The sequence below is a fragment of the Ascaphus truei genome, chromosome 3 (assembly GCF_040206685.1).
Source record: "Ascaphus truei isolate aAscTru1 chromosome 3, aAscTru1.hap1, whole genome shotgun sequence".
In the NCBI taxonomy this organism is placed as follows: Eukaryota; Metazoa; Chordata; class Amphibia; order Anura; family Ascaphidae; genus Ascaphus; species Ascaphus truei.
Window position 1 is genome coordinate 287,982,770 of NC_134485.1, and position 14,687 is coordinate 287,997,456.

The following is a 14,687-nucleotide window of genomic DNA, read 5'->3' on the forward strand; positions in this document are numbered from 1 at the left end:
GAGGATTTGAAGCAATGCACTTCTCCATCCTACCTTCAGATGTAGCAGGACTCCATGTTCCCCAAGATACTTTAACATATCCAGCCAGGCATGCCTCGGAATATCAGGGGTTTCCGTTGTATTCAAATGGTACTGTTGCAGCAGAACATCGCAGTATGCATGGGAACTTTAAATGGCAATATCTGTAGGAGCTTTAAAGTGGAAACGGCACATAAAAATGAAAAATGTCAACACCTTACACATCCGGTGAAAGAGCCAACGGCATGATTCGAATTATTAAAGCAGCAAAATTATTGCCTCCCCCCTTTTTATTTCTTATTTGTATACAGCAGGGCCCCGGGAATACGGTGGGTTCCGTTCCAGGGGCCTGCCGTATAGTGAAAATCACCGGAAAGCGGATCCGGCGATTTTCAGTGATTTTGCATGCACAGAACGGCGTGTTCTGCGCATGCGCAGCCTATGGTCTGCGCGCGCAAACAACGGTCTGCGCGCGCGTGCCCGTTCTGCGCATGCGCGACTGGAAATCCAAGATGGCGGCTCCCTTCTCGGTGCCGCCGTATAAGCTGAACGCCGGATAACGGAGCGCCGAGAAGCGGGGCCCTGCTGTATGTAAAGAATGTGACAATATAGAATTCAACATTCTCACCTAAGCTGGCAATCGTTTTGTGCTCCTGTTATAAATCTGTCAAAATCCTAATTGGGTGCCTAACATAATGGCCGCCTTTCAGTTTGAAATCAATCCTTCAGTCAGTCAGTAATTACAGCTACAATGTATCCCGATATTACTAAAGTAACATTATCTATTGTTATAGTTGACAGCTCAAACTGCTGGGAACACTGATGTAGCCGAGCTCCTTTTTTTCCCCCCTCTGTGCCGGGCGGGGAGGCTGCCGGGCTAGTCAGAGCGCCGGAACTCCATGGCGTACCCGGTAAGCGGGGGTCGCCATCTTGGAGATTGCGCATACCTTTTGATCGCGCATGCGCAGAGTCCGAGAGTCGACTATTTTTATATTGCACATGCGTAGTAAAATGCGGTACGCATGCGGAGTGGCCTAGGAGTTGCGGCGGCCATCTTAGGTGGCTCCGCATAGGAAATTGCGGGACTACAGGTCCCATAGTGCTCGGGGGGAAGCTGATCACATGGGACAGCCCAGCCAATAGGGCTGTAGCAAAGCAAAGGAAGGAGATCTAGTTTTCGCGAATACAGAGAGCGCACCAGTCGGAAGGAGGAGAGCAACCACTGGAGGTAGTGTCCAGAGAACAGTGCTCCCCTGGACTAAGCCTAGGTTTGCCCCCCTTAGGCCCTGAGCCCCCCTCTAGTTTGTGTACTTTAAGGAAGGCCCCCGATAGGGACACTTCCCATTAGGCCTCGGTCAGGGTGGCGCTGAGGGGGCGGGCGTGCTCATGCTGGCCGCGATGAAAGACATTGCGGCAATGTGTGTGGCCAGCGTGAGCAAGCGCCTGAGCGGCGCTTAGCTGCTTGCCAAGCAAGCAAATTTGAGTTTGCCGCTTGCTTGCGCCGAGCGCCTGCACGCTCAGCGCCACCCTGGCCGCAGCCTTAGTGCTGTTAGAGCTGTGAGTGCACCGGTGACAGGACGCCACGCGGTGATCTGCGGCCTGCAATCAGGTCACAGACTTTAAGGAAGACACTCCTGCTGGAGCTCCCTCAAAACACAAACGTAGTCAGTGAGGAGAGAAAGGAGTGAGCAGACCCGGGCAGTGGGATCACGTTGCGGTTCTGCTGATCCAACAGCTACAATATATATCCTGGTCTGGCCTGAGACCAGGAGAGGTACCACGTGCACCAACGATCTCATACAGAGGTAGTGCTACTCAACATACACTTTGGGTGGGACTGCCTTACGGACACCTAGGGCGCCCTCAGTACTTTGGGGGAACCACACCGTGTGTGAGAATATTGTGTGGGTATTGTGTTGGGGAATATTATACTGTACTGTATGGTTAGATGTGCGTATGCTAGTAACGCAGATATACGCGCGTGTATTATTCAAGCATGTATTATTCAATGCAATTGGTTCCTGTGAGGGATTATCCTGCTGCGCTGGGATCCCTCCCAGGTGGAGGCGCTGTACCAAGGAGGAAAGAGCTCACCCCAGGCTCCCACTGGTGGAGGATCAGGCCTCCTATGAGCCTTACAGGTAATCAGCACGCGTAGATCCCCAAGGCTGCTCTATAGTGCCGGCGACAGCGACGCTGCGTCAAAACAAATGTAGTGGCACCTACTATAAGCGCACGCTACTGCTTGGTGGCGATAGCTGGAAATCACTTCAATTAGATTTTTCCAGCGACCGCAGCATCACTGTAAGCGCAGCCATAGTCATAGGGAAAGGGGGCTACACTGGCAACAAATGATCACAAACAGATAAATGTTGTAAATATCTTGCACTGCTTGGGAGACGGGCTAAAATGGTGTTGAGTTGAATCTCAAAAAATAAAAAATATCTATATCTATTATCCATGACTACAGAACTGATTTAAAAAAAAAAAAAAAACAATTCTATAATGTGCGTTTCCAAAAAGTATAACGTCAACCTTGTTCATTTTACAATATTTTTTTATTCTAACATCTCAACAGTGGTCGGTAGCTTTTTAAGTTTGGTTCTGTGTTGGACTTTACAGAGACCTTCGATGCTCCGCCGGCATTTAATTTAAATGCCTTCGGGAAGCGTCTGGCGCCTCTGTAACTGCCCGCCTCCCCCCCACCTCTTCCCCCAGAGAATCTCACGCCCCAGTTTGCGCACCCCTGCACTAGACTCAAGAAAACCATGGTACTTCTGGGGTTATCAATAAACAGAATAGTTTGCTTTTTGACATTATAACAGTTGGAGAAATTATAATTCTTACAATATTTATTTCTAAATAATAGAAAATGCATGCTCATACTTGTTAGCGTTCACAAAATACTTTATTTATAGAGCATAAAGCAAAAAGCAGGTGGTGGCCACGGTCATTAGCTCAAATAAGCAAAAACTTCAATGGAATGTCTGAGAAGAAAAATACACCTTAACCACAGTTTGCTTTTCACATTTTTTCATGTTCTCGCAACGTCAGCAGCCAAAACAAAAAACTAAATTCCATGGATGCAAACATGACCACTGATCCAATGCAGGTGGAAGTGGTGGTTAATAAAAAATAAAAAACATTCCGTGTCAGTCTGCAATGGAGCAGATAAATGAGAAATACTTTTATTGCAGAACCCGCTGAAGCCACTCATCCACCATTTCATGTTATGCTTTCTTAAAGCTGCAGACCAAGCAATATCCTAGGTGTGCGAGTGTTTTTTTCTCTACAGTACTACGAGAATTTTTTTTTTTTTTTATATTACAACTAAAATGACATTTTTAATGTATTAATGTAACAAGCGTTTTTTGTTTCTATAAATATCTTCTTCTGAAAGGCTCTGGCACACCCCTTTTTGAGCCCTGCCCTCTCTCTAGCAATAGGCGTCCGGGGCGATCCCACCCAGACGGACGGTAGCAACAACGGCAGGGTCTGAGCCCAGACCTCCTGCAGAATACACACTGTCTCTCACGCGATCACTTGGCAGCACAATAAGGGAACCGGAACCTATCTAGGGCCAATCCCTATCTCTGCTGCACACTACCGGGGCTCAGGGCCTAACTGGGCCTGGGGCATAGGGCCTATGTAGGGGCTGATGGCCTCCCTACACCTGGAGCTCCGTCTCCTTCCTCCTCCCGCTCGCTCTGCCCAACGTGCGCGCCCTCTCCCCCTATCCACTCTCCTTCCCTCTCACCCGATTGGTCCCCTCACGTCACATGTCCCCGCGGGCTGCTGGGACTTGTAGTTCCCTCTCCTTCACCCAATGAGTGCTGCTCCTCCTTCGCGGGCTTTGCTGCCATGCCCGCGCATGCACAACCTCCTCCGGCACACCACCTGTCCCTGCTCCAACTACCAACAATGGCGGCGCCCTCACGCGGAACCTCCGATAACCAGAGCGTTCCCTGCTCTGTTGCAATACAACACATGCGCGCAAAGGAATCCCGGCTACATACATAAAACATGCGAGTTCACAAGAGTTGAGGCCATGTGGTTTAAGGCTTTAGTGTGAAGCATTCTAGGATGCCCTAGAATGAAAGAATCCAGAGGAAAAGAACATCTCCTTAAAGGAGTGTCACGGGAGACCAGCACTTTTAAACACGTTTATACCCAGGATTCATATGATTGAGCAAAGAAAGTAGATAAAATAAATTGCAATTTATTTCACGAATGGAGACACAATATTACACAATTACACTGAAAATACTTACTGGGACGAGGGCAAATGAAATAAATTGTTCCCAAAACGAAATCTTGAAAAAATAGAGTCTCTAGGAGCAATTTCCCAGGAGCGGGAGTTGCTCGCAAAATGGCTTGGAACAGTCCTCAGTCAGCGGTGCAACCTGCAACTGCTGTGTACTCCGACGGAGCTGCTTCTTTCGTTCTGCATCGCTGTAATGGCATCCGAAATCTTAGATGTATCTTATGAAGCCTGATGAAATCTTAGGTGAATCTGATTCCGGATGGTCTGCATGCATTGTTATAAAGTTTAAATCCCTATTCCTAACTAGTGCAGCCAATCCTTCCGTGGAAATACAGTTTTCCCACTTATCCTGGAGTTGCCAATACTTTGGAAACCTGGCATAGGGGGCTTCTCATTCTGTTAAGAGCATGCACAAACTTAGCACATTTGCTCCTTAGCATATGAGACCCAGCCCCTCTCCCTGGCGACACAAAGTCTGGGCTAGCCACCATTTGCTAAATTGCCCAGGCTTTACACTAGGATGTGGCTACTTGAGGATCCCCTCCACAAATAACACCTTGGGGACACTGAGCCCTTTCAACTCCGGGCTTTTACAGACATCAGGGCACCAAGACAGTGGGATGTCTTAGAAGTCTGGAGATGCACATTCTTATCTGTTTTAGTGAGTCAGACGCATACTAAGTGGAGGCTACAATAAAGGAGTAATTCCCGGTCCCTGGTGGTCTGAATGAAATCCCAAATGTGCCCAACATGTTTGATACACTATTTGAGGGGGACTTTCATTCATCAATTTTTATACACACTTATAAAAATTGTGTTATGGGTGTTTTTTATGTTTCTCCCTGAAATACGCACACAGCAAGTTTCATTGCGCTGGGAGCTTCCTAGCAGAAGTTAGCACACGCCCGCTTTTATTTCTCAAGCGCTGAGTTTAAAAACATTTTTCCTCTCGCCACCTTATACCTTGTGGGAAATACACTGAACCTCTATACTGAGTTCTGGGGGTTTGGGGATATACCGGGGTACCCTGGAATGTGATTTCCCCCTGTCCGGTCTTACTGTTCTGGTCTGTGCTGAAGCAGGAAGATCTGGCAATGAGCTGCAAACTGCTTCCAAGGAAGGATTTTTTTCCGGTGGTCTGTGTCTTCAAGAATCCCGAAATCTGGTAGGATTCCTGAGCACATGTTTTGGGGTAACCAGCAAGTCTGGCCCCCCTTTACCCAAACAACACTTTACCATAAAATCATCCATGAAACTCATGCCCTGTGAGTCTCTGCTGGTTAGCACTCCAGGAACAGAAAAACACACACATACATCTTTATTGAAATACAGTGCACATGCCATAACTGGGTTGCAGAGCTGACACTTCAAATTCCCCAATATAGCTCAGGGTCACCCAGTCAGGCATAATACCTTTATTATTGGCCTGGATACCCCCTCTCCGTCATAAGGAGCAATCCATGCAATATCCAACATGAGTTTTAAATTATTTTAAAAATAAATACAATAATGTCTATAGTATCAGATAGTGTTGTATCGGGTACCAAAAATTACCGGGTAGCTGGTACCTCGGGATTTATTTATTTATTTTTAAACCCGGCTGGCTAACCGGATGCCCAGCCGACTAGTTTTGGCTTACCTGCGGCAGAGGGTGAGGACAAACGCGGTGGATAGTGAGGAGCACGGCGACATCCTGGTGGTGGTGGGAGCAGCAGAAGACATCCTGGTGGCGGTAGCAGCAGACGTCATTCTTCAGGCTGTGGGAGCAGCAGAAGGCATCCTTCATAGCCGGTGCCGATTGGAGCAGAGGAACGTGTCCGGAGCAGGAGCGTTACTATTCGACAGATGTGAAGGCGCTGCACCGGAAGTTGGAAGTCGCGCTCCTCCTCAGCGGTCCAATACTAACGCTCCTAATCTGGTCACATGTTCCCAAGCTCGCACCGGCTGTGAAGGATATTTTCTGCTGCTCTGCTCCTGCCCTTCTCCAAGCGCACGACCGAGGGAGCAGAAAGGAAATTACCTGGCACTGGGTTCCAGCCCCCTGGTGCCGGGTCTAATTAAAGGGTCTACTAGGCCCATGTTGAAACCAGACTCTACCATGGTCTCCTGGTCTGACGAAAAACCATCTTCACCTTCAGAGAATTGCTGGAATTATTCATTCATCCATTCATCCATATTCATTCATTATCAGATTCATCCAAAGAAGATTCTCCCTTTTTATCCAGGCTTGTCTATGACCTAGATCTTTTCTGCGAGTGTCTGCTAGTCTGTAACACCGCTGCTTCCACGCTATGCGAGATGGTTTTTCATTAAAAAAAAAAGTACTCTTTTGTTCATTAGGTTCTGTAGCAACGGTCTATAAACAATCTTCACACCATTTTTTGGTATCTATTGCTGTTTTCTTTTTAGTTGCCTTCCTTTTATGCTGAAATACATCCAATGTTATCTTGGATGCATCCTCTTCTGGTTGACCAGAGGTATTGCAGTAAAAACAACATAGGTAAGAACCTCCACTTCATCAAATGCAACCGTTACCAAAAAAACTATTAACCAAGGACTCACCTAGAAGATTTGGGCAGCGATCCTTAGCTTGATGCAGTTTCACTCATCCTGCTTTAGTTTAGGCTAATTCCTTCAATTTCCAGATCTTTGGGACATTTTGACGCATTTACCAGCTTCCTGGGACATCCGATTGTAACGGAGCACCAATATGTGCAGGCCAGGACCACTTTTGATTATGTCGCAGGCGCTTGCTGCTTTAAGAAGCTCTTTTTCCACACACACTCTTGGTATACAGGCCATGTGGACCACCCAGGAGGCCAGGGCGTCTTCCCAACAGCCTGCATCTTAGAGGGAGAGGAGCCTTTAAGAGGGAGAGGAGCCTTTAAGAGGGAGAGGAGCCTTTAAGGAGGGGGGCCGCCATGACATATGGTCAGATCAGCACGAGCACTATCAGGTGCAGTCGAGGATTGCAGAGTGCACACAGTAGCGGGTTATAATCTGGACATGATCGAGAGTTCGAGCACTTTCAGAGGGGACTATAACTGCTATAAAACACAGCGGTACCAAAGTACCCTTTTCGAAGAACAGACCTGCAACAGTTAGTTCACAACGAGCTCCCACGGTGTGCCGGCACCATCGCAAAGCCAATATACCCAGAATGGGATGGCCAACGCACCACTGGCACGGATTCACACCAGCGCAGCATTTAAGGATTGCGTTATAATTGTATACTGTATGTAGTGATTCTCTGCTGAGGATCACAAGTTGCTCGAGTTATATGGGGTAGTGAACCTCTTGTATCTCTCGTATACCATGTCTGTATTTAATCCCGCCGTCTGACCGGAGGTCACTTGTGGCCCATAAAATTAAGTTATTAATAGGGACTCAGGTCCCAACATAAGCAATCGTCGTACGTCTGAAAGTTAAAAGTGGAGGGGTTACATGGACATTATGCAAGTCAGGGGGTCATCTGTTAAATTTTCCATTTACAAATGGTTTATTGAATTCATGGTTGGGTCTTCTTTATTGGACATTACAAACTGATGTATCAAATGTGTACACACACACACACACACACACACACACCTTGTGCATTTGAGTTCTTGAGGGGGGGGGGGGGGGGGTCAAAACAAACTGCAGCCACACATTTCCCTGCAATTTAAAACATTGTCACAACAATATACTGTATTAAAACTTAAATTACATGAAAGCCAAATACACTATCCTTCTACATAATTTTGCAATTCAGTAGAGTGGATGATGGACAATTAACGATCAAATCAAATGGTTTCACATTCTGACACAATATGTAAGAAGGCCCATGCCCTAGGGAGATTACAATTGAAAAACCAAGGTTAAGAGTTTTTTTTTTTTTTTTTACTTCGATAGATTTAAGAGCACAACACATCTTTTCAACATAACCAAGACGACCACATAACGTTTACACTATATACTTTTTTCTGTATGCAACGGTGTTTCCCCCACCCGGTGGGAGATTTGTCCATTACAGGGTGTATGGTGCATATACCTGCTGGTAACAGGAGGGCTGAGTCGTCCGCCGCTGGTAGTGGGGACACAGAACCAGGCTTCTGGGGTTCATAGCCCACATATCTATTTAGCAGTGCAGTGCCTCCATCTGCCGTAGGCTCCAGGAGCTGAAGGTGATCTCCCACGGTAGAACTATTACCTCTCCCCCCAGTTAGGTCTCACACCAGGCAGGAGGTATATAACAGGAACGAATTATTGTCTTCTGTACAGCACAGCTCTCACTGAAGGATGGTCCCTGGACCCCCACTACAGGCCAAGGGCACCCGCCTTAGCTCTTCCCCCACTCCCTGGTAGAGGGTATAGTCCGCACTCACTCTCACCCTGGAGGGTAGAGCACAAGGGAAGGCCCCAATCTCAGGCTCCCAGTTGAGTTACCTGCCTTTCTCAGTGGGGGAAGAACACTCTAAATTTAGGGTGGTCCTGCCAGGAGGGCACCAGGTCTGGCTCAAGATTGGTCATGCCCAGGCCTGATGTCACCGCCTCCCGCTGTCACTAAAATGCAGATCCTCGGTGGGGGAAAACCCCATGTTGACTACTGGCAGGCCTGCTTTTACTAGGGCTTACTGCCACTACAAAAAAGGTGGCATGGCTACATGTAGTTACTACTAACAAGCCGATTTCACCTAATTGAGAATACAAATATCAAAAACATCTTTAGAACTACTTCTTGACTACTGCAATTACAAGTAAAGTGAATTAAATTTTCCTGCTGGTTCTATAAAAGCCTAGCAAAAATCTTAACAATTTAGTGCATCTGAGAATTTATAGATTTGTTTTGTGAAGTGGAGAGTAGGTTGCGCTGAAATGCATACATTTTCCCAAGACTAGGAAGAGAGATCTAGTTGAAATGCTATCTGGCCGTGGAAGACCATGCGTGACAAAGGAAGAAGTCAAGTACCCTACTGGACCAAGTATGGTCTTTTACTTGTGCTCCAAACCCTGCAATACTCATGTGTTCAATGTCTTTGAGAACCTGTGAGAAGGAATGGCTGCTATATAGATGAAAACAGAAAGTGCTTAACAAGCATATTGTTTACTCAATCCCATAAAACCAAAATAAAGAAATTATGCAGAAACAATTTAGGGGTAATTTGGTATGACAAAGAATGGAGCAACCTCAAACCTAGATAAACTGAAGATGTGTACCAAGTCTGAGTGTTGGTTTAGGGTCTTCCATCTACATTTATATTTATATTTTCCCCTAAACTCTAGAAAATACACACTTAACATATTGGTTATACTATATTAGTGAAAGCACTGTATGTTTGCCTGCCTGGATGTCCGGTGTCCCTAGCGGCAATCTCATTGGTCCCTTGGGCCGCCCGCCCCCGCACACCTCTCATTGGGCTCACACACTCACACCACCCCCTTGGCCCGCCCCCCACACCCCTCATTGGCCTGAGGCGGAGTGACGGGCCAAAGGTCCAAAAAAAAAAAAAAACACACACACACACACTGTCACACACACTGTCACACACACTGTCACACACACTGTCACACACACTGTCACACACACTGTCACACACACTGTCACACACACACACGGGGGGGGGGTTTACATACATTAGCGGGGCTCACAGTGTTAGCAGCACATCTCCCGCTCTCTTCCCCACCGGTCCCGGAGGCTCCGCCTCTTCCTCCGCCTCTCCCTGTTTCCCGCGCTTTCACCCCCCCCCCCTCCACGTGGGAGCTGCCGGACGGGTGAGTGAGCGGCCGGACGGGTGAGTGAGCGGTCTTCACGTCCCCTCACCCCCCTTCACCTCCCCCCACTCACTTCCCCGGCGCCACTACAGTCAGCGGGGGAGCGGAGTGATCACCTCCCCTCACTCACTTCCCCTCCACCCCCCCCGGCGCCGCTACACTCAGCGGGGGAGCCGAGTGGTCACCTCCCCTCACTCACTTCCCCTCCACCCCCCCCCGGCGCCACTACACTCAGCGGGGGAGCGGAGTGATCACCTCCCCTCACTCACTTCCCCTCCACCCCCCCCCCCCGGCGCCGCTACACTCAGCGGGGGAGCGGAGTGATCACCTCCCCTCACTCACTTCCCCCCCCCCCCAGGCGCCGCTACAGTCAGCGGGGGAGCGGAGTGATCACCTCCCCTCACTCACTTCCCCACCACCCCCCCCGGCGCCGCTACACTCAGCGGGGGAGCGGAGTGATCACCTCCCCTCACTCACTTCCCCTCCACCCCCCCCCCCCCCGGCGCCGCTACACTCAGCGGGGGAGCGGCCACAACACGCTGCCTCCCGCCTCAGATCCACGTGGGAGCTGCCGGACGGGTGAGTGAGCGGCCTTCACCTCCCCTCACCCACCCCTCACTACACTTCCCCTCCCTTCCACATCCCCTCCACCCCCCCTCCACCACCCCTCACTACACTTCCCCTCCCTTCCACATCCCCTCCACCTCCCCTCCACTTCACCTCCCCTCCCCCCTTCACCTCCCCTCCACCCCCCCCTTAACCTCCCCTCCACACCCCCCTTAACCTCCCCTCCACACCCCCCCTTCACTTCACCTCCCCTCCACCCCCCCCTTCACCTCCCCTCCACCCCACCTTCACCCCCCTTCACCTTCCCTTCACTCCCCCTTACAACCTCCCACCACCTCCCCCCCTTCCCACCTTCCCACCACCTCCCCCCCCTTTCCACCGCCCCCCCCTTCCCACCTTCCCACCACCTCCCCCCCTTCCCACCACCTCCCCCCCTTTCCCACCTCCCCCCCCTTCCCACCACCTCCCCCCCTTTCCCACCTCCCCCCCCTTCCCACCACCTCCCCCCCTTCCCACCTCCCCCCTCCTCCCCCCTTCCCACCACCTCCCCCCTCTTCCCACCACTTCCCCTCCTCCATCTCCCCCCTTCCCCTCCTCCATCTCCCCCCTTCCCCTCCTCCACCTCCCCCCTCCTCCACCCCCCCCCCTTCCCCTCCTCCACCTCCCCCCTTCCCCTCACCTCCCCCCTTACCCTCCTCACCTCCCCCCTTACCCTCCTCACTTCCCCTCCTCCACCTCCCCCTTTCCCCATCCCCCCTCTTCCCCCCCTCCACCCCCTTCCCCCTTCCACCCCCTTCCCCCCCTTTCCCTCCTCCCCCACCTTTCCCCCCTTTTCCCCTTCCCCACCTTTACCCCCTTTCCCCCTTCACCCCTCCCCCCCTTCACCCTTACCTCCCCCCCTTCACCCTTTCCCCCACCTCCCCCCCTCCCCCACCTCCCTCTTCCCCCTTCCTCTCCTCCACCTCCCCTTTCCCTTCCTCCCTTCACCTCCTGTCACCACCCCCCCCTTCGCCTCCTGTCACCCCCCCCTCCCTTCACCTCCTGTCACCCCCCCCCCCCTCCCTTCACCTCCCGGCAACCCCCTCCACCTCCCGTCACCTCTCCCCCTTCACCTCCCCTCACCCCCCCTTCACCTCCCCTCACCCCCCCTTCACCTCCCCTCCGCCCCCCCTTCACCTCCCCTCACGATCCCCCACCACCCCTCCCTCACCACCCATCCTCACCTCCCCTCCGACCACCCCTCCGCCCCTTCACCTCCCCTCACCACCCCCCACCACCCCTCCGACCTCACCTCCCCTCCTTCAACGCCTTTCGTCCGCCCTCCCGCCTCTGCCTTTCGCCCACCCGCACTTCTGCCTTTCACCCGCCCACCGCTCACATCCCCGCGCCACACAGCCGCCGCACGCACTCAACAGACACCCGCCACTCGACACACACCCGCCGCCTCTCACCCACCCCACACACTCGACACACACCTGCCGCATCCTGCCCCTACGCAACAATATCACTGACCGGCTGTCACCCGCACTCGCCACACACCCGCCGCCTCACACCCTAGCAGGACCCCGACCCACAGCCAGCACTCACTACCCATGCGCCACCCGTACTGAACACCCACCTGCCGCCTTACACACGCTCACACCCTAGCAGGACACACGCCTCACATTTTCACATCACTTATGGCACCAAAATATACATTGTACTGTGGTGTGGTTACAATAAACCATTTTTATACAACATCGTATTACATTTTCTTCCATCTTTCTTTTCAACATTATTATCCAACCTTTCCAACAAATAGTCACCTATTGTTCCACCATTTATAAATAATACTACCTATTACGCATTTACATCCCGGGCAACGCCGGGTCTCTCAGCTAGTTGGTTATATTAAAGCAGCTGAAACGACATTAACACTTCTGTCAAAACACCACATGTCTTCCCTTAAGTGAAGTTTAAACAATTGTTAAAGCTCAAGGCATCCATGCTATTAACCTAATATAATTCCCTCGGGACCTGAACCTTTGCAGTATGTTTTCACCAACATGAAGCCAATTCTCAGAGAAAACAACTGCTAGCTTTAAAGTGTGCGTGTGAAGGCTCTATACTTTAAAATAAGAAGCTAAAAAAAAAAAAATTTACTAAGGGAAACATGTGACATGAAAACAGTTAACTACTTCACAAAATTAACCATCTACATTTTAAGTACAGTGTCCTTTTACTCAATAGCCCCTTGTTAATACTTAAGTGTTTACTGGTTGTGTTTTTATATTAAAAAGATAAATACATTTTTTTTTAAATTAAAAAAAAAAAAAAAAGAAGGAGAGGCTACTCAACGTAACAAGGATGTTTGTATAGAGCTACCACTAAATACATTGATATACAGACAATCCTCGTCACAGTAAGTTTATACCATGGGTGCATTTACCAGGTGAAAGAAACCAGGGTAGTACTTAAAAAAAAGTAGAGCAACTAAAAGGAGAAATGTTGACTGCCTCTAACCCATTAGTTATACCGCTGTCATTTTTCACATGCCATAACTTGTGTGAAGATTTTAATTGCATTCCAAAGATACATGGGAGTGCTCTAGTTCTAGTTCCTACAGCAATTAAAATCAAAGCAGCAACTGATCCCATACAGTACAAAAGGGCAAACTTAGAGCCACACTAACTAGGCTTTTTAAAAAATAGTCCTCATGTTTCAGCACCAAAGGAAAAAGATGGCCAAAAGCTATAGGACATAACCATTGAAGTCTGCAATTATTTTTTTCCATCTCAAAGAGCCATAAGATTGCCTTAAGAAGGTGAAATAAAGTGCTATAAAAAGCACACAAAACGATGCTGCTCACCTACAAGTTCTTCTATAAGGCTGCGTCCATGCGACGGCACGCACGGCGCCAACAAAAGGCCGTATTTCTACGAGGCATGCCATAGAGTGCGCAACCGCGCACGCGTTTTCAGCCAACAACAAAAAAATTGTCGTGTCGCTCGACAGCCGGGTCACGAAGGCGGTTCAGCCAATGAGAGCGAACCGCTCGTGATATCACGGACACACCTCCCCATCTCGTCTCCGCCTCCCAAAAGCCACAGATCGCCTCTAGGGCAAGCGTGCGCAACGCCACTCTGTCGCACGCGCGCCAACTATATCCACGCCCTAAGTCAGCAGAAAAAAGCATGTGTACCGCAAATACTATTTATGCATGTCAACGCAATACGGATATAGTTGACAGGTGGCTGCTTGTCACCGAAGGCAACCTTTTAACCTCTAATATTCTATTTTTTACAGAATAATTTGTGGTGTGCATCATTTTTTTAATGAAATTCTATGTGAATAGCTCTTGAATGTTTGCATGCCTGCCTATTAGTCTTGCCTTTCCTTCATCCAATCAATATACATTACTGGGATAAAAGGCATGGTTGGTGACATAGTTGTGTGAAAAAAGAAAGTACCCCCTCCTTGAATTCTATGGTTTTACATATCAGGACAATCATTTGTCAGCAGGTCTTACAATTGGGTAAATACAACCTCAGATGAACAACACATGATATATTACACCGTGTCATGATTTGTTTAAAAAAATAAAGCTAAAATGGAGAAGCCATGTGTGAAAAACTAAGTATACCTTATGATTGAATAGCTTGTAGAACCACCTTTAGCAGCAATAACTTTAAGTAATCGTTTTCTGTATGACTTTATCAGTCTCTCACATCGTTGTGGTCGGAATTTTGACCTACTCTGTACAACGTTGCTTCAGTTCATTGAGGTTTGCGGGCATTTGTTTATGCACAGCTCTCTTAAGGTCCCGCCACAGCATTTCAAATCGGGTGGAGGTCTGGACTTTGACTGAGCCATTGCAACACCTTGGTTCTTTTCTTTTTCAGCCATTCTGTTGTAGGTTTGCTGGTGTGCTTGGGATCATTGTCCTGTGGCATGACCCAATTTCGACCAAGCTTTAGCTGTCGGACAGATGGCCTCACATTTGACTCTAGAATACTTTGGTATACAGAGGAGTTCATGGTTGACTCAATGACTGCAAGGTTCCCAGGTCCTGTGGCAGCAAAAACAAGCCCAAATCATTACCTCTCCA

General features: G+C 49.3%; 1 protein-coding gene across 9 annotated transcripts in view; it reads right to left on the minus strand.

Annotated features, from left to right (window-relative positions):
• LMO7 (LIM domain 7) overlaps window positions 1-14,687 on the minus strand; it is a 166,452-nt gene that overhangs the window by 138,986 nt on the left and 12,779 nt on the right. The window lies entirely within an intron of this gene.